Source organism: Antechinus flavipes, chromosome 6 (assembly GCF_016432865.1).
Source record: "Antechinus flavipes isolate AdamAnt ecotype Samford, QLD, Australia chromosome 6, AdamAnt_v2, whole genome shotgun sequence".
Lineage (NCBI taxonomy): Eukaryota > Metazoa > Chordata > Mammalia > Dasyuromorphia > Dasyuridae > Antechinus > Antechinus flavipes.
Genome location: NC_067403.1, coordinates 12574395 through 12594241, shown reverse-complemented (window position 1 = coordinate 12594241; position 19847 = coordinate 12574395).

Here is a 19847-nt window from a genome sequence, read left to right as displayed (position 1 = left end):
AGAGAATTGCGATAAGAGCTAAAAGGCTGCAGACATTCCAAGCATCTGGAGGCTCGAGGTGGAAAGGAAGGAGACCCAGAATTCTTAGCCTTTTTCATGTCTTGGACTTTTTCCCCAGTGTGGTGAAACCTATAGAATAATGCTTTTAAATGCATCAGATAAAATACATCAACCAATTAGCATGCAATGTAGTTATCAAATTATTAAAAACAAGCTCACAGACCTCCGGCTCAGAACCTTTACCTAAGAAGATAGAATCTTTGGCTTCCAGGTTAGTCTCCTAGCTTTGCTATTGCCCTCTCAGAGCTGTGGGTTGGTTGACAGGAAGCATCCCCAAATAGCAACGCCCACAGCCACATCTATAGAAGGCAGCATGACTTTATAGCTCAAACCTCCCCCAAGACCTTGGGCTGTTCCTTCTGGTTGCTGCCTTTTTCTCCCTGCTCTCCAGGCTGAATATAATAAATTTGATTATTTCACACTTGGGGGAGTGTGGGAGCAAGTTATTATAACCATCACAGACCACCCCAACAAAGAACTGGATTCTGTTGGGATTTAGAAATGAGTTCCTCCGTTCCTCTGATAGCTCTAGCTGCCCAGTCCTCAAGTAGGGATGAAAGGGATGGTCAGTGAGGACTGAGAGAAAGTCTACCAGATAATACCTACTGATCTGTGCGGTGCCCTGAAAGCAATTGACTAAGGGTGTGAAAAGAAATGAGGATGTCTGACTCTGGGAAGTCTTGAGAAAATCCCAGCACGCATCTGTGCACCTGAGTCAAAAATGATTCTGGAGATGTGGGGAAGGAGAGGCAGCTGACAAGAGTGTGTGCCCCCCTCGGGCTTGTAACAAAGTGCATGCGGATGTGTTACTTTGAATAAAGGAAAATACTTTCAATGTTCCCCAAAATCTGTTCTCCAGGGTATGCAGTGACTTCTTTTCAAGTCAACTCTTTCAGTACTGGGAAAGCTTTCTTTCCATGGACAAGGAATCCAGAAAGGATTCTGGGACATAAATACATGCTCTAGGTACGTTGTAAGAGCTGCCAAGTGTTCCTCAATCTAAGCCTGGGGAGAATCCAGTTTAATATTTTTCAAGGGTTTCTCTGATGGCCCCTTAGTCTCTAGCATACAGAATTTTGTCACTGAATAAGGTTACATCACGTCCTTCCTAAGGGTGAATTATATCATAGGAGGGAGTTCTTTAATCAGCCTCTGCTGGCTAATTTTTGTTTAAAGCAATGTTCCAATTACATCTTCTGTCCCAGTTCTTCACTATTTGATGGCAATCTTGTACCATGTGAAAATTAGAACTATCATTCCTGTAAAAGTCACCACCCTCCCCCGTTCTTATTATCACTCACTTGCATAAGGTTCTTAGTAAAGAGAGGAGCAGGAAAAATGGCATCCCAATGCTTTAATTTCTCCTTGATTCTTCTTATAAATATATCATTTTGGGGGGAAGGAAAAAAGTAGTGGGGATCTTGCACTGTGATAACACATTATAGAGGATTCCTATATAGATTTCCTCTCACAAAGTAGATCAGAATATGTTTGCAATTTATATTCTTAGAGGGCTGCCTGCAGCTATGAAAGGTAAAGTGATTTGGGGAAGGATCTCTCACCTAATAGGTGGGAGAAACTGAACTTGAATTCAGATCTAACTGCCTTTGAAACTTGTCCTCTATCGGCTATATTAGCATATCTAAGATTTATAAAAAACAAATAAATTTATCTTCTTTTTTAAATTTAATTCTCCCTTCCTCCTTCCCCAGCCCACTCTGGAGAAAGTCACCATTTGACACAAATTTTTAAATATCATCTAGAATCATACTATATATACTTCTATTTATCAGTTTTTTTCTCTTGAGAGTTGATATTATCTTCCTTCATAGGTCCTTTGTAGCTAAAATATTCATAATAACTTGGTGATTCACATTATTCTTCAAATAACATTGCTATTATTGTATATGATGTTTTCTTGGTTCTGTTCATTATGTCATGTGTCTTTCCATGTTTTTCCCCAAATTAACCAGCTCATCATTCCTTTCTAGCACCGTAGTATCCCATCACAATCATGTCTTAAAGCAGAGTGGTATCCCGTCATGCTCTTATGCCACAGCTTGTTTAGCCATCTTCCCTCCCCTAATTGATGGGCATCCCCTCAATTTCTATTTCTTGGCCAACACAAAGAGCAATGTCATAAATATCTTAGAAGGTACAAGTTCTTTTCCTTTTTCCTGATCACATTGGGAGACAGATCTAGTAGTGATATTGCTGGATCAAAAAGTACACACAGTTTCATAACTCTGGGCATAATTCCATTCAAAATGGCTAGAACTATGATCATAGAACTGTGAATAGTTATTAGTGTCCCAATTTTTCCACTTCCTCTCCAGCATTTTTCATTTTCCCCCTGTATCATTTCAGCCAATCTGATAAGTTAAATTTGCATTTCTCTAATCAATCATGATTTTAGAGCATTTTTTCATATGTAGTTTTGATTTCTTCATGGAAAATTTGTTTTTTTTTTATCCTTTGACTATTTATCAAATGAGGAATGACTCATATTCTTATGAATATGACAAAGAGTTCAATATATTTAAGATATGAGACCTTTATCTGAGAAACTGTCTATGAACTCACCCTCCTCAATTTTCTGTTTTCCTTCTAATCTTGAATATATTGATTTATTTATACAAAAGCTTTTTTATTTTTACATCTTACTTCTCTACTTTTTATTTTTTAGCCTGTTCTTCTCTACACATAAGTCTGATGGGTAATATATGTTCTAATTCTTTTACGAAATCTTTATATCTAAGTCATGTATCCAGTTTGACTTTATCTTGGTAAATGATGTAAAATATTGCTCTATACTCAATTTCTGCCAGACTGATTTCCAAATTTACCAACACTTTTTTTTAAACCAAAAGTGTATTCTTATCCAAATCTTTACATTTGTTGATTGCTATAACAATTAACTACTGTGTATTGTGTGTCTACATTGTTCCATCGATTCACTTTCTATTTCTTAATCTATCCCAGGTAGTATTGGTAATTACTGCCTTATTATTGGTCCTGCTAAACTTCCCTCCTTTACGTCCTTTTCCTCATAGATCAAGTACCATTTTTACTTACTCTCCTAGATACTTCAAGACCACTTTCCACTTCATCTCCCCCTGCTGATAGACTGTTCTCCAAGGTCCAGTTCAGATATGACCTCTTACACAAAGCCTTTCCCTTATTGATCTTTTATAACTCATATACATAATTTATCTCTTGTTCTCATACCATTTTAGGATACATTAATAGAAAGAGTGTCCAGAGTAAGGGATGTGATGGGCCTTTATCACCATCAAAACATAACAGGAATATTCTATCTGTTCCTAATTGCCACATTTGGAAGGAACACTGACAAATTGAACCACATCTAGAGAAGAGATAGCAGGATAGTAGGAGAACTTGAAATTATAACAAATGAGAATGATTTCTTTCATCTGCCAAAGAGATTTAGAAGGGACAGCCTAGTGATGTTCAAATATGTGGAGATAAGACAGAGGTTAGACTGGCTACATTTAGTCTGATGTGGGGAATCTAGGAACAAAAGAAAGAAATTAAAATGAGATAGATTTTAATTCAACATAATAACAAACTATCCAAAAATGTAATAAGCTTATTCAGGGCGTAATAAGTTTCCTATCATTGGAAGTGCTAATGGTAACTTGTTTTTGGCTGAGACAATTGGGGTTAAGTGACTTGCCCAGGATCACACAGCCAGGAAGTGTTAAGTGTCTGAAGTCAGATTTGAACTCAGGTCCTCCTGATTTCAGGGCTGGTGCTCTACCCACTGCACCACCTACCTATCCCTCCTGATCATAACTTCTAAGGGATATTATAGATGGGGGTTCACAATTTGCATTGGGGCTATCTTGGGATCTTTCCACCTTTTTATTATCATAATGCACCTACCTTCTTATATGTGGGTCATATCCTAAATTGCACTGTATTGTTTTGCACGGATATTGCAACTTCCACTTAAAGATTATAACTCAGTGAATAAAGACTATTATTTCTTTCATTTTTTTATTAAAGCTTTTTATTCTCAAAACACATGCACAAATAATTTTTTTATAAAACCTTGCATTTTCCCTCCCTTCCCCCAACCCTCTTCCCTAGATGGAAAATAACCCAATATATGTTAAACATGTGCAATTCTTCTATATATAATTCCAAATTTATCTTGCTGCAGAAGAAAAATCAGCTCAAAAAGTTAAAAAATGAGAAAGAAAACAAAAAACAAGCAAATAGCAACAAAAGAGTGAAAACACTATGCTGTGATCCACACTCAATTCCCGCAGTCCTCTCTCTCTGGTTTAGATGTCTCTGTCCATCACAAGACCATTAGAAATGGGCTGAATCATCTTGTTGACGAGATCACGTCCATCAGAACTGATCATCATATAATTTTGCTGTTGCCATATACAGTGATCTCCTACTCACTTCAGTTACCATCAGTTCATGTAAGTCTTTCCAGGACTTTCTGAAATCATCGTGCTGATCATTTTCCATAACATCCATACACCATAACTTGTTCAGCCATTCCCCAACTGATGGGCATCCATTCAATTTCTGATTTCTTGCCACTACAAAAAGGGCTGCTACAAACATTTTTGCACATGTGGGTCTTTTCCCCTTTTTCCACCTTCCTTTTATTTTTTTTGAACTTTTGCATTATACTACAGCATTATCAAATGAGTAAACAAAAATAATTTGAAGATTAATTTGATGCTCGGAGGTCATTGTGTTTTTGGCTACCTATTTTATAATGTCTTATGTGATGGACATTTATCTATCATCACTATTACGATTTTATTACTTCTGATGTTTTAATTGTCTGATTTAAAATACATGTTGAAAATACAAATTGAAAGAGAGGGAAGCAAATGAATTGAGAGAGACGACATACCTTGACATTGACTTATTTCTTAAACAACTCAAGAATGAACTAACCTATTTCTGAGTGGTGCATTATTTAATTGTGAACTATTTTTAAGGAAATCCACTGTATAAAATTCTACCATAGTATGTGTGTATATATACATATATATACATATATATATGTATATATATATATGAGACATAAGTCATATTTATGTGTCTTTGGAATGAAACTTTGGTTGCTGTTGCCCACTAATGCAAGACCGTTGTTAGGAAGAAACCATAGAAATCTTGTGAAAACTAAATGACACATGTGGGACCCAAATGTACTGAGCTTCTTTTTTCCCTTCAAATAGTAGAGAATAGTGGTAGTGTTGTTTTTGTTTGGGGGAGAAATATCACTCATTGAACACTCTAGGAGGTTCTATGGTCATTTTAAATATAATTCTGTAAATGATTACAAAGTTATGTTTAATCATAGCTGTTTTACCTATCCAGTTATTATTTGCAAAAAATAGCCTTATGTTCTGCCTATATTTCTTAATACTTTCTTATTATCATTATATAGCATCATATTTGCTATTTCTATATTTGTAGGTTAGAACATGTGATATTTCCTAGCTTCAACTGGGAACACATTATATTTCTAGCTGTATCTAAAAAAACTTACTGTCTAGCTATTCATAACATGATCTATGACATCTTCTTATCTCCTTAATTCACTCATAGACTTCTACTAAATGCCAGGTCCCCATCCAGAGCCAGGGCAAAGACTCCCAAATTTCCTGAGGTTATTAACTAAGCCTCAGGATACACAGTTAGGAAATAATCATTCTCGTGGTCATTAGATTCCTTTCCCAGCTGCCATTTAAAATCACAGCCAAGTTATTTTGATGATTCAAGTACTTTTATGTCTATTATAACTTTGTTCCTCAGGCTTCATAATACATTTTTTAATGTGTCAGCAATTCATCTTTGTCACTTACTTAACTAGTTTTGGTTTATTTATGGGCTAGATGTAAACTTGCATCAGAACCTGGGAAGCAAGCTTCTCGTGGATCTTAGCAGTAGGGAATACTGCAGTTTCACTTATCAAATCTGACAGATTGGCACTCCTGTTTTAATTATCAAGCCTCAAAAACTGAAAACAATGGCGATTTCTTTTTCTTTTTCTGAAGGCAAAAAACTGGCTCCATGCAGATTTCTCCCAGTCTTTTCCATTTTCTGAGCCAACAATTTACATTTTGTTAATAAACAAATGTGTTGCTTAGAATTAAGAGCAAGTCCATCCCTAAAGGATAACTTATTGAAAAAATATTGAGTGACAAAGTATTGATACATAGTAACTTTAATTTTATCTATGGAAATAATAAGGTCAAATATTTCTGAATTTATAGAATTCTTATCACACTGGATATTACAACTCATTTGGTGAAATATCTTTCTGTTTTTTAAGAACCTTATTTTCGTGGTATGATATTTGAATGAATGTTGTATGAAATGAGCCTAAATTATTGGATACTGACCAAGACATATTTTTAAGGAGCATTAGATCAACTACGGATTCATATAGTTATATCAAATCATTTCTTAAAAAGTTTAATCCAAGGCAAAAAACAAAAAACAACAATAACAACAACCAAAAACAACAACAACAACAAAAAAAAAAAACATTGACCATAGTTTCATACTCTCTGGTATAGATCTCTCTTTTGTCTTCATTTTGCACTTTTTTAAGTGAAATGGGAGAATAAAAAGTGAAAATATGATGGGAATTGTAATCACAGCATGCATCCATTTCATCACTTTTTGTTGTCACAGGTCATTAGAATGCATAAGTAGGTACCATACAATTTGGACAGAACATGTTCCTCCAAACTCCCACAATACATTACAAACTGCCTATTTAACACTGCTACTCAGATTCCAGAGAAATATATATTTCTTAAGAATAGGGATTGCTTTGTGCTTTCATTTGGTTTTCTTTGTCTTTGCATGCCAGCAAAGTGGTTTGTAACATTTTTTGGCAAATAGGTCCTTGCTAAATATATGAATTATTGATGGATATTCCAGAGAAACATTTAAAAATTCAATATTTCTAATCCTTATTTCTTCAATATACCTTGCCTTCAAATTGCTCTACTTCTCTTGTGGTCACTGCCATTCACTGACTCATGTAGATTCATAACTTCAAATGAATCCGTTCTTCTTGATTCTCCTTCACCTACCTCATCCTATCATATGCAATTAGTTAGCAAGCCTTGCAAATTCCCTATACAATCTTTTGTATCTGCCTTCCCTTATGCTTCTACCACTCTAGTTCAAGCATGAGTTGCTTTTTTCCTCTCTCAGCTTTTGAAATAACCTTCTAGTTGATCTTCCTGTCTCCATTTTTCTCCTCTTAGTTATCAAAATCTCCATAGAGTTGCCAAAATAATTTTCCTAAAACACAAGCCCTGTGACATCCCTTCTCAAAATCCTTCAGTGATCCCCTTTTTGGGTATAGGACAAAACACAAAATCCTTAGCAGGGATTTTTATTCCAACACACATTCTGTGCCTTATTTCACATTATTCTCCTTCACATGCTCTATACTCCTGGCAAATTGGATGTGTTTTCTGAAGTCTGCAGGCTTTGTTCCATGTATGGAACATACCCATTAACATTTATTTTTTCTTTAAGGATTGACTCAAGTACCACCTTCTTCACAAGTACTTCCCAATTCACCCAGGTATTAATTAGCAACTCAAATTACCAACCATAATGTTTGTTTCTTTCCTTGTTTTGGTCCAGGTTCTGGATTCACAATGGAAAACTTCCAATGAGTATATTATCTCCACAGAAAAAAATGATTTATAACTTCTGTATAATTTGCAGTGTCAGAGACCTGCCTGAGCATACTAAGAGTTAAGGTGATTTGCCCATGATCAAACTGTTAGCGTGGATCACAGGCAGGATTGAAAGTCAGGTCTTCCTACCTTGAGACAAATACAGAGCTACCTGCATTTACATATCTGTGTACACATCTGCCTCCAGGCTTGCAGCTACCCTCTAGAGAAGTAACCTTTGTGGAGACAGAAGGAGGTGGAAGCCATTTCTGTAGACACTTTAGATCCCAGCTTTTCTGTGTTCACACTTCCTGAAGACTTGGAAAATGATAGTTTCCCACTAAAGTCTTTCATATTGTCAAGTGGTTCATTATCAACATCAGAAACATATGGTTTTATCAATGGAAATAATATTAATGAAGATTTTTGTTGCATGCCTTTTTTACTTTATTCTCCCCCCTCCACTTTCATCTGCCCACCCCCAAGCAGGCTATACTTTAAAAAAAAAAAGTATATATATACACACCTATATATATACATTATACACACACAAATATGTAGATATGTAGATGTATACATACACATATAAACACACATCCCCACACATGCATATCTCTCCTATCTCTGCTGTCTCTTTGCTTTAATTATGCTCTTAACTTGCCTTGCTATTACTTAACCACTCCATACCCATGAATCCCTCCCTTGTCTTCTTCACACACCCTTGGCTTCTCAGTCCACCCATCCTCCCCCCTTATTTCTTTATAGCTTTTGAAGGGTACTATAAACTTCGTGACATATATATATATATATATATATATATATATATATATATATATACACATATATCGTTTCCAGTCATTTTAGCCAATCTGATAGGTATGTAGTGGTATCTCAGAGTTGTCTTAATTTGCATTTCTCTGATCAATAGTAATTTAGAACACCTCTTGAAATTGATCTTTGATATTGACTCTTACATTTTAATTTTTTATTAAATTCTGGTTCTGGTTTAGTTGATAGAAAATTCTGAAAATCTGCAAATTCATTGATTGCCTATTTTCTTGCTCAATATTATAGGTAATTTTGCTGGATGTGATAGGCTGCAGGCCTATTTTTTTTTTTTTTATTGTTGGTAGTTATGTTTCCAGGACCTGTGGTCTTTTATTGTGGGTACTGATAAGTCCTGTACAATTCTAATTGTATTTCCAGTTTTTTTTTAATTGTTTTTCCTTGTTTCTTGAAAAATTTTTCTCTTTGATTTGGGGTTTCAAAATTTGCCAATAATGTTCCTATGTATTTTCCACATGGGATCTTGTTAAGGTGATAATAGGTGGATTTTTTTTTCTATTTCTACTTTCCCCACATGTTCTATCCCTCTAGGATAGTTTTCTTGGATTTTTTCTTGCATTATTGTGTCAAAGTTCTTTATTGGTCACAACTTTCAGGCACTCCAATTATTCTTATATTACCTCTTTTTTTTATCCATTCACAAGATCTATTGTTTTTCTTATGTTTCACATTCTATTCCATGTTTTCATTCTTTATAATCTGTTTTGTTATTTCTTGGTCTTTCAAAGCTTTGCTGGCTTCCCTTTGCCCAATTCTAATTTTTTAAAACATTATTTTCATCTTTGACTACATTTCATCTATAACTCCTTTTATAAATGGTTAACTTTTTCTTACTTTTGTTTTTCTTGCATTTTTTTTTCTTTTTTTGCTGGCTGTTTTTCAATGTCTCTAATTTGATTTTCACATTCTTTTAAAAGTTCTTTTGGGAATTCTCTCTGGGTGGGAGCCATTTTACATTACTTTTTGGGATAGAAGCTTCTTTACTTCAACGTCCTCCTCTGAAAATGAACCTCAGTCTTCCTTGTTCAGATAGCAAATTTCTATGGTGAATTTTTTTTTTTTGCCAGTACATTTTTTTTTAAATAACAGGTATTAGTGTAAGGATCTCTAATTCTGGGGTAGAAGGATGGTACCTCAAGCTTCCCTTCAACTCTCCATTCTGAGCAGGAACCCCAAATCAAGAGGTCCCTCTCATGCAAGTGCCCCTGCCCCTCCCTGCTTCTGTACTCCTGGTGTCCTTCTCGCTCAGGGTCATGTCTCAGCAGAACAGCTGCTTGTTGTTCCCAATCAGTCAAATTTACCTCAGTCTTTCTGAACTCAAACCTACTCCATAAACAGTCCAAGAGGTGAAAGCTAACCCCCACTTTTTCTTTAGATCTTCTTGGATTGTTTCAGGAGGTTCCCTATTCTGCCCCAAATCTCCTTGGTTTCTCACCAGTCTATTTTTGCTCTGAGGAACAAATTTGTTCTATTTGTGGGAGAAATCTAGAAAGGTTGAAATTTACCAATCTACTCCACCATATTCCCAGAATCCTCCTCCATCATTTCTTAAAACACAATAGTATTCTATCACAATTGCATAGCCCAATTTATTTTCCCCAGTTGATGGGCATCTCCTCAATTTATAATTCTATTCCCTCATAAAGAGATGTTATAAATATGTTTCCACAAGTAAATATTTTCCCCTTTTCTTTGATCTTCTTGGGGGAGGGGCAAAGGGTATATACAGATTTATATCCCTTTGGACATAGTCCTAAATTGTTCTCCAGAAGGGTTGGGCCAGTTTACGTCATCTGAAGTTCATTAGTGTGTCTATTGTTATATATTTCCTCCATCATTTATCATTTTCTTTTTATCTATCATGTTAGTCAATCTTATAGATATGAGTAGTTATTTTAATTTGCATTTTCTGATAATCAATAGATATTTAGAAATTTTTATGTGATTATTGATAGTTTTGATTTATTCTTATGAAAACTGTCCATATCCTAAATCTCCATGTATTTGAGAAATGAGGCCTTTAGAAAAACTTGCTATAAATCCTTCTTTCCTTTTAATTTTGACCTCATTAATATTATTTGTACAAAATATATGAAATTTAATGTAATCAAAACTCTATTTTATTTCCTGTGATCTTCTCTATCTCTTATTTACTTATAAACTTTTCCTCTGTCCATGGAAGTAAAATTTTTATGCTCCCCTAATTTAATTAAGATGTGACTATTCTAAATAATTTATTCATTTGCCCTTCTCTTGCTATATGGAGTGAGATATTTTCTATGCCTAGTTGTTTTATACTGCTTTCCAATTTTCTCAACAATTTTGGTCAGAAGATGAGTTCTTACCCATGAAGCTTGGAACTTTAAGTTTATCTAATTCATTCAATAGTAGTCATTTAATAATATCTATTTTACCTATTCCACTGATATTCCATGCTATTTCTTACTTGGTATCATGTTGTTTAGATAATTGTCACTTTAAAATATAAATATCTATCTATATCTACATATACACACACATATGTGTGTATGTATATACATGCATACATACTTATATATTTTAAATATAGCACTTCCAGACTCTCTTACTTCACATTTTCCCTTTGATTCCTTTGCTATTTTTGACCTTTTATTTTTCCAGGTGAATTGTAATTTATTTTTTTCTACCTCTCTAAAATAAATTTTGGCAGTTTAATTGGCATGGCCCTGAATAAGAAAATTAGTTTAGATAGAATTATCATTTTATTATATTAGTTTGGCTTATCTTTGAACAATTTATATATATATGTATATATATATATATATATATATATATATATATATATATATAGTTGTTATATCTATCTTTATTCTGAAAAATGTTCTGTAATTTTAAACATATAATTCCTGGGTTTGTCTTGGGAGGCAGATTCTCAGGTATTTTATATTGTCTACATTTATTTTAAATTAAATTTATCTTTCTATTTCTTCCTCATGGGTTTTCTGGCACTAGATAGAAATGCTAATGATTTATGTGGGTTTATTTTATATCCTGCAATTTGCTGAAGTCATTAAAGGTTTACTCATTTTAGTTGGTTCTCTAGCATTCCCGAGATGTACCATGTTCTCATCTGTTGAGAATAGTTTTGTACTCTTATTGCTGGTTTTTATTTTTTTAGTTTCTTTTTTTATTGTCTTGCTATAGATAGCATTTCTAGTTCAATACTGAATGATACTAGTAACAATTGACATCCTTAACTTATTGGGAAGGCTTCTTGTTTATTCTCCTTACAATAAATTCTTCTTTTCATTTTAGAAATTTATTGGAACCTTAGAATTTATTAAAAATTGGAAAAAATTATGTTATTCCTTATAATTTTAAGAAAAAGTTAAATTTATTCCTTTGCTTTCTAGTTTAATAAGAATGGTCGTTGCATTTTCAAAGGTCTTTCTGCCTTTATTGATATAAACATGTGATTTTTGTTCTTACTGACATTGATATGGTCAATCATACTTATTCTTTTGCTGATATTGAAATAGCCCTACATTCCTGATATAAACCTTACCTGCTTTTAGGTTATGATATTTGGGATATGATATTTGAATATTTTGCTAGTATTTTATTTAAAATTTCTGCAACAAAATTCATTTAAAATTGGCCTATATTTATCTTTTTTTCTGATTTTGTCCTCCCTGATATAGGTATCAAAACTATACCTGTGTCATAAAAATAATTTGGTAAAGCTCCTTCATTACTTATTTTTTCCAAATAGTTTATGTAGTACTGAGATTAATTGTTCATTAAATGTTAGGCTTCAATTGTAAATCCATCTGGTACTGGGGATTTTTTTCTTCAGAGAACTCACTGACGACTTATTCAATTTCTTTTTTTTTTCTAATATGGGGCTAGTTAAATGTTTCACTTCCTCTTCTGTTAAGATGGAAAATTTTTCTTTTGGCAACTATTCATTTCACTTATATTGTTAAAACTAACAATCTATATATCTCTTTATATTTCTATATATGTGTATGTATGTGTGTGTAGACACATACATACCTACATATTAATCTGTATATAGATAGGTATGTTTATATCTATCTATACACATATACATATATGTATATTTCATCCTTTTCATTTTTGATATTAGTAAATATCTGTTGTCTGATTTTTAAAATATCAAATTAGCAAATGTTTTAACTATTGTATTGTGTTTTTCATAAAACCAAATTGTAGTTTTATTTATTAGTTCAATGATTTTATTTTACTCTCAATTTTGTTCACCTCTGCATTTTCAGGATTTCCATTTTGGTATGTGATTGAAGATTTGAAATTTGAGGTTTTTCTAGTTTTTTTTTTTTTAGTTTCATGTCCTTTATCTGCTTTTTCTCTTTTTTTATTGATGTAAGCATCTAGAGATTTAAAATTTCCCCTAAGTACTGATTTGGCAGCATCCCACAAAATTTGGTTTGTTGTCTTATTGTTATCATTATCTCTAATGAAATTATTGATTTTCCTATGATGAGCCTTTGATCCAGTCACTCTTTAGAATTAGGTTATTTACTTTCCAATTCATTTTTAATCTCTGCTTCAATGCCAACTTATTAAATGTAGTTTATTGCAATATTGTCTAAAAAGAGTACATTTAATATATCTCCTTTATTGCATTTATTTGTGAGATTTTTATGTAAATACATGATCAATTTTTGGGAAAGTGATGTGCAATATAAGGAAAAAATACTTCTTTCTATTCAAATTTAGTTTCCATTCAAAATTCTATTCAAATTATCATATTTAAATTTTATAAAATTTTATTTATTGAGCACCAGCCCTGAAGTCAGGAGGACCTGAGTTCAAATTCAACCTCAGACATTTAACACTTCCTACCCTGAGCAAGTGACTTGATCCCAATTGTCTCAGCAATAAATAAATAAATAAAAGAATAATAAATGAATTTTTATTTACCTCCATAATTTCTTTTTTGTAAATGTTATGGCTAGATTTCTTTAGCTGTCAGGGGGTAAAATTTAAGTCCTCCACTAGTACAGTTTTACTATCTATTTTTTCCTTCCCTCCTTCCTTCCCTTCCTTCATTCTTTCCCTCTATCCACATAGGGTATTATATATTTACCTACAGATGTTCTTAAAAGCATTTTTTTCTCTTTTGCACTTCTGAATCACCCCAAAATATCCTGGCATTTATTGGCTAGATTTCTTTCTTAAAGACCAGGTCTTAAACCAAAACTAGTCTGATTCTATTTGACTACCAATTGATCCTAGGCCAAGTTCCATTTGATCACTGTTTGGGTCCTGAGGGACTCATTTTGAATGTAAATAGTCGTTTCTGTTTTGACCAGCAACCTGAGGTCTTCGCCTTCGAGATACATTCATTCATTCACTTATTTTTTTTTTTTAGATTTTTTTGGATTAGCTGAAAGAGGGGATCTTTGTCTTAATTATTACCTAGCCTAAATCACTGAATAGACATGACCTCATGAAAGATATAAGTATAAGGATAAGATTCTGTAGGCCTTGGTCCTCAGTTTCCCTCCAAGTCCATGTGGTAATTACAGTACAGAGAACTATTATTTACCTCTGTAATGCAGCTGTTGGATAACCCTGGGAACAAATACAGTTAAAAGGACAAATGTCCTGGGGGATTAAATCTACTAATTTACTACACCAGAAATAAAGTTTCACTCTTGACAGACTGGCAGGACTGGCCTCCCTTCTGGATTCTCTCAAGAAAGTGAAGCCAATATTGCTGTCATTTAGCCACCTTTATTCCCTGGGCTATTTAAGCCATGATAGAACAATACCTGAATTGGAATCTCACCCATGGAGAGGACACTCTGCCTGGGACTTTCCTGGTTGGGATTTGCAGGACTGTAATCCGGGATTCCCCAACCAGAGGTCTACAGTGCTGGTACTTCCCTGGAATTGGATGGTGATGGAAAGAAAATCTTTCTTCTCTTTTCCTCTAGTCTATGTAGTCTATTGTAGTGGTTATATTAATCATAGGATGCATAAAGTACTTTTGTTGTAAGAACTACATTGTCAATTCTTGTTTTCCATTTTTATACAATCTGCCTTTTTATGTCTTGATGTAGGAACAAGCCATTCTGGAGGTAGGAATGAGCCATTCTGTAGGAGCAAGTTCATAAATCTTAACAGTACATCTCAGTCATACTGAGACCTGTTGAAGACATTAGCTTTAAAAAGCCTAGGATTCTCCATTTCATCCATGGCCATCTCCAATTATCTTGATCTATATATTTGCACATGACCAAGATAGCTCTAGAGAGGAACGTGAGATAGGTGACTTTGCACAGCCCTTCCTTACTTAAATCAAATTCAATTGCAAATCATGACATTGCCTCCCTGATATCATGGTCTTCTTTAAGAATGAAAGACAAACAACATTTGTTCTCTTATCCTCTTTTATATAATGGGTGAATTCACACCTATTGAACTTCATAAATATGATTACTAACTGTGCATTGTTTTCCATACTAGTCTTTATTCTTCTCTTTCTCTGTCTCTCTGTCTCTATCTCTCATCAAATTTTTCATTCTTCTCTGGTTTTTTTTAAATCAGGAATCTCTCTCTCTCTCTCTCTCTCTCTTTCTCTCTCTCTTTCTCTCTCTCTCTCTCTCTCTCTCTCTCTCTCCTTCTCTCTCTTTCTTTCTCTAGAAAGACTATATTGCATTTGATGTGGTGGGTTATTTTTGGTTGTAATCATAGCTCCTTTGCTTTTTAAAATATCATCTTCTAAGCCACTCTTTTAATGTGTAAGCTGCTAAATTTTTGTGTGATCCTTACAGTGAGTTCTTGGTATTTGAATGTTTTCTTTCTGGCTGCTTAAAATATTTTCGTTTTTATCTTGAGGTTCTGGAATTTTATTATTATATTTCTGGGGATTTAAAATTTTAATTTCTTTTAGGAAAAGATTGGGGGATGCTTTCACTTTTTATTTTACCATCTGGTTCTAGGATATTGTTGTTGTTAAGGCATTTCAGTCAGCCTTGACTCTTTGTTACTCCTTTTTATGGGGGTGTAGGGGAAGAGTGTTCTTGGCAAAGGTACTGGAATAGTTTGCCATTTCCTAAGATAGCAGAGTAGTTTTACTTTATAATTTCTTAAAATATAATATCTAGGTTCTTTATTTGATCATAGTTTTCAGAACGTCCACACATTCTTATATTCTCTCCTTGCTCTCTTTTCTACTTCATTTTTCCCCACTGAGATAGTTCACATTTTCTTCCATTTTTTCATTTTTTGACATTGTTTGATTATTTCTTAATGTCTCAAAGAATTGTTAGCTTCCTGTTTTCCTCATCCTTTTTTTAAAGAAGAATTTCCATCAGGGATTTTTGCATCTCTTTTTTAATTTGTCCAATTATTCTTATAAGTGTATTTTTCTCTAGTATTTTTGTGCCTCATTTGGGAAGTTTTTGTCTTTTCATAATTTACTTTGCATCACATTTATTTTCCCAATTTTTCCTTACCATTCTTATTTGATTATAAAATGATTTTTAAAGCTCTTCTAGACATTCTTACTGACCTTTAACCCAATTTTCATTTTTCATTGAGACTTTACTTATGTCTGCTCTAATAATCTTGTCTTTTTTTTGAGTTTGTGCTTTTGTTATTACTGTCATCATAGTAGCTTTTTTGAGATTCTTTTTGTTGTTGTTTGTTTATTTTTCTGGGTTACTTCTTGACTTTGTTATTTATGTCAGTATTAGGTTCTGTTCCCAGGATGGGGCAGTGGATGGAGTACCAATCCAAACTTCAGGTTTTTTCATAATGATATTTTCAAAATTAGTTCTGGGAGGGTTGGAAGTTTATGATACTTCCAATGTAGTGTTATACAGGAAGAGGTTTGGTCACTATCTCCTAGTCCATGTTCTGGTCCTTGGGAAGAGCCCCTGATCTCTTGCAGCTAAATGATACTGCTCCTCAAGGCCTCTGGTCCTTTGGGAATGAAAGCAATATTGCTCCTCAGGCCTTATGATCTTTCATGACTACAGGTATTCTTCCATGCCCTAGAACTGTGACTAGAACAGGCTATAGGCAATGGAATTGCCAAAAAGCATTCTTCCCTAAGCCAAGTGCTCACATAATTGTCCCCTTTAATCTCTTTCTGATCATTTTTCAGGGCCCCTCATCATCTTTGGCTGAAGAAGTCGCTGTTGCTGCTGTTGGAACCTCCAAAGTCGCCACTTGGGCTCCATGTCATCCCCCAGCCTATTTCCACAGTCTTCTCCTTCCAACTTCCTAATTTTCTCTTGGTCTGGAGAAATGTCTCCCCTGATCTTTTTCAGTGTCTCTGTCGCTCTGGAATTATATTTGATGGATTGTTTTAAAGTTTTTTTGGAGGAGAATGTTGGGAGAGCTTAACTGTTTCCTCTACACTGATGTCTTACTTCTCCATTCATTTGCATTTTAAGACTTCATGTAACAATTATAAGATAAGATGGAGGATGCTGCTAGATAATATCTTCTATAAAACAGTTCTTGGACATGAATAGAGGTAGATAGGTGACATGGTAGATCAGGCACTGTTATTTGGAGTTAAGAATGCCTTCGTTCCAATACCATTTCAGATGTTTACAGTGACTTCATGGTATTTGAATGTTTTCTTTCTGCCTGCTTAAAATATTTTCTCTTTGATCTCTTTGATCTGAAATGTAGTTACTATATCCCTGGGAATTTTAAAATTGAATTTAATTTAGGAAAAGATTGGGGGATGCTTTCTTGTATGTAAAATGGGCATTACAACACTTATCTCACAAATTTTTTTTTCACATGCATATCAAATAATCTGTTTAAAGTGTTTTATAAATCATAACATACCATATAAATGATAGTTTACTATTTTTGTTATTATTGTAATCTCAATATGAATCCATAGTGTGATATGGTACCAAAGAAACTGTTATGTAAACTTGGATTGAACTGAGAGATGCAACTGGTCCAGAGACGTCTATTCTTCTGTATTCCTTTTTGGTCATACAGAATTTGGAGTATTGCCTTCAATTTCAGGTATCATATTGTTGGAAGAATATTGGGAAAATCTGTAGTAGGAGTATATGGTTTTTGAAGGAATCATGCTTTGAGACTATAAAATTTATCCATCAAAATACTTGTGAATGGTTGGCCTGTAAAAAGAAAAAGAAGTAGAGGACTAGGGAATCATGATAGCTATATTCAATTATTTAAAGTGCTGTGCTGTGGAAGAGGTAATTTAAACATTTTTTTATGTTTTGCCCCAAAATACTGAGCTTCAATTAGTCCTTAAAAGCTGCAGTGACAAATTTTAGCCTATTAAAGCCCTCCAAAAGTGGAATAACCTACCTCAGAAGCCATTTTTTTTCACTTGAGGTCTTCAAGCTTAAGCTAGATGACCCTCATTTATGGAGAGGATATTTAATCATTTAAAAGTCAGAGAAAATCTCCTTAGTTTCTCTTCCAAGTTTGATATTACATCATTATATTAATTTTAGTCTTTCCACTCTATGGCTAGTTAACCCAAATATTCATTAACAGAAATTTCATATTCCTCAGTAGTCAATAAACAGAGGACCACTGGACCTATGGATGTCCTGAAAGCCAACAGGAATGGCCAATTCTACTATTTGATATGGCAGTGTTTCCTTTTTATGGATCTATTCTGAGACTCCATTGGTTGGTAAAAACTCAGAACAAGTGATCTATTGATTATAGCCTTTTTGCCTTTACTTCATTAATAGATTCAAAACTTTTAAATGCTCATTCATTTCAAGATTCTGTGTTTGGTGCTGGGAGAGAAGAGTGAATTAGAATGTTGCTGCCATTAAGGGATTTATAATCTACTAGATTTAGAAGTAGTTTACAAATCAATCTACTCCAAGGTAGATTGTAGATATGCATAAAGGTGTCACAAAAAGTATATGAAAACTTCTAGAACAGAGCAATCATTTTTGCCTGAAAGGACACATGATGGAGATAGAATGGGTAGGATTTCAACTCATATTGCAATGGATGGGGATGTGTCTCTGTCTCTGTGAAATCTCAAAGTGGGAGGGAAGGGACATAAAAATAATTTAAGTAAAGGAATCACCCTATGTTCTTCATATAGACTTCAACCATTCCCTATATTTAATGATCTTTTCTAATGCAAGGATCTCCAAACATTTTCCTGATGATGCTTTACTGATGCTAGAAGTTCAAAAAGTAAAAAAGAAATGAGCCAGCTGCAGTTAGAGATGGCTGAAGGTACAGATATTCGCTGATTGAAAACTAATGAGGCAAAAAGGGATTCAATCAGTTTGAGCAGATGCTGACCTACAAGTTGAACAAGTCTGAATCAGCATAGGAAAATCAATGAGTTGAGTGGAAGTATGCCTTCTCTCAGGTCTAGGGGTCTTTTGAGGTGAATGTACCATTTACCTTTAATGTGACCCATTCATAGAGGTTAAGTGAAAAGAAACCTGGGACCAGCCAGGACTCTTGTGAGAATTTCAAAAAGAAGATAGTTTCATATGATTGTATCTCAGTTGCTAAAGATGCCTAGAAATCCAGTACAAATAACTAAATAAATAAATAAATGAGTGAATGAATAAATAGATAGATAAATGAATATTTATTAAATAAATAAAGAATTGCATAAATAAAAGCATTGATCCATAGACTGTTACTCCTTAATTTAAGGTTCCCTTTGAAATAAGTAGGGAATTGCAATTGAAGTGCTTTTTCAGAAAGATTATCATTACAATACTGAATTAGAAAAGACCTCATAGTTCAGTCCCCTTATTTTGTAGAAGAGAAAGTGTAGGTCTTAAAGTGAAGAAGAAAAAAATAGCAAAGCGATGATCTAAACTCAGTTATTTAGAGTTACAATCCTGGCTTCTTTCCTCTTCTTTATACTATTTTTCATTGAATGAAGGGGAGGGTCAATTGTTGAGAGACTTTAGTAGAAAGTAGTTGATATGTAAAGATATTAAGGGATGAAGAAAAGGGGAAGAGGTTACAAATGTTTTGGAAGGTTGGAGATCATAAACTTTTTTAAGACATAGCCCTTATAATTGTAGTCACAAAATATTTATTAAGTATATTTAGTTGTCATGCTCTAATAAAAGTAAGCTGCATCTAGTTTGGTGATGGGCTCATTGTAAATGTTAAATTGAAATGTCTAAGAAATTTATTTCATCAATATTGGATCTGAAGAGCTCCTTGGGATTTTGATCAAGAAGATCAGTGGATGGTGATATTTTA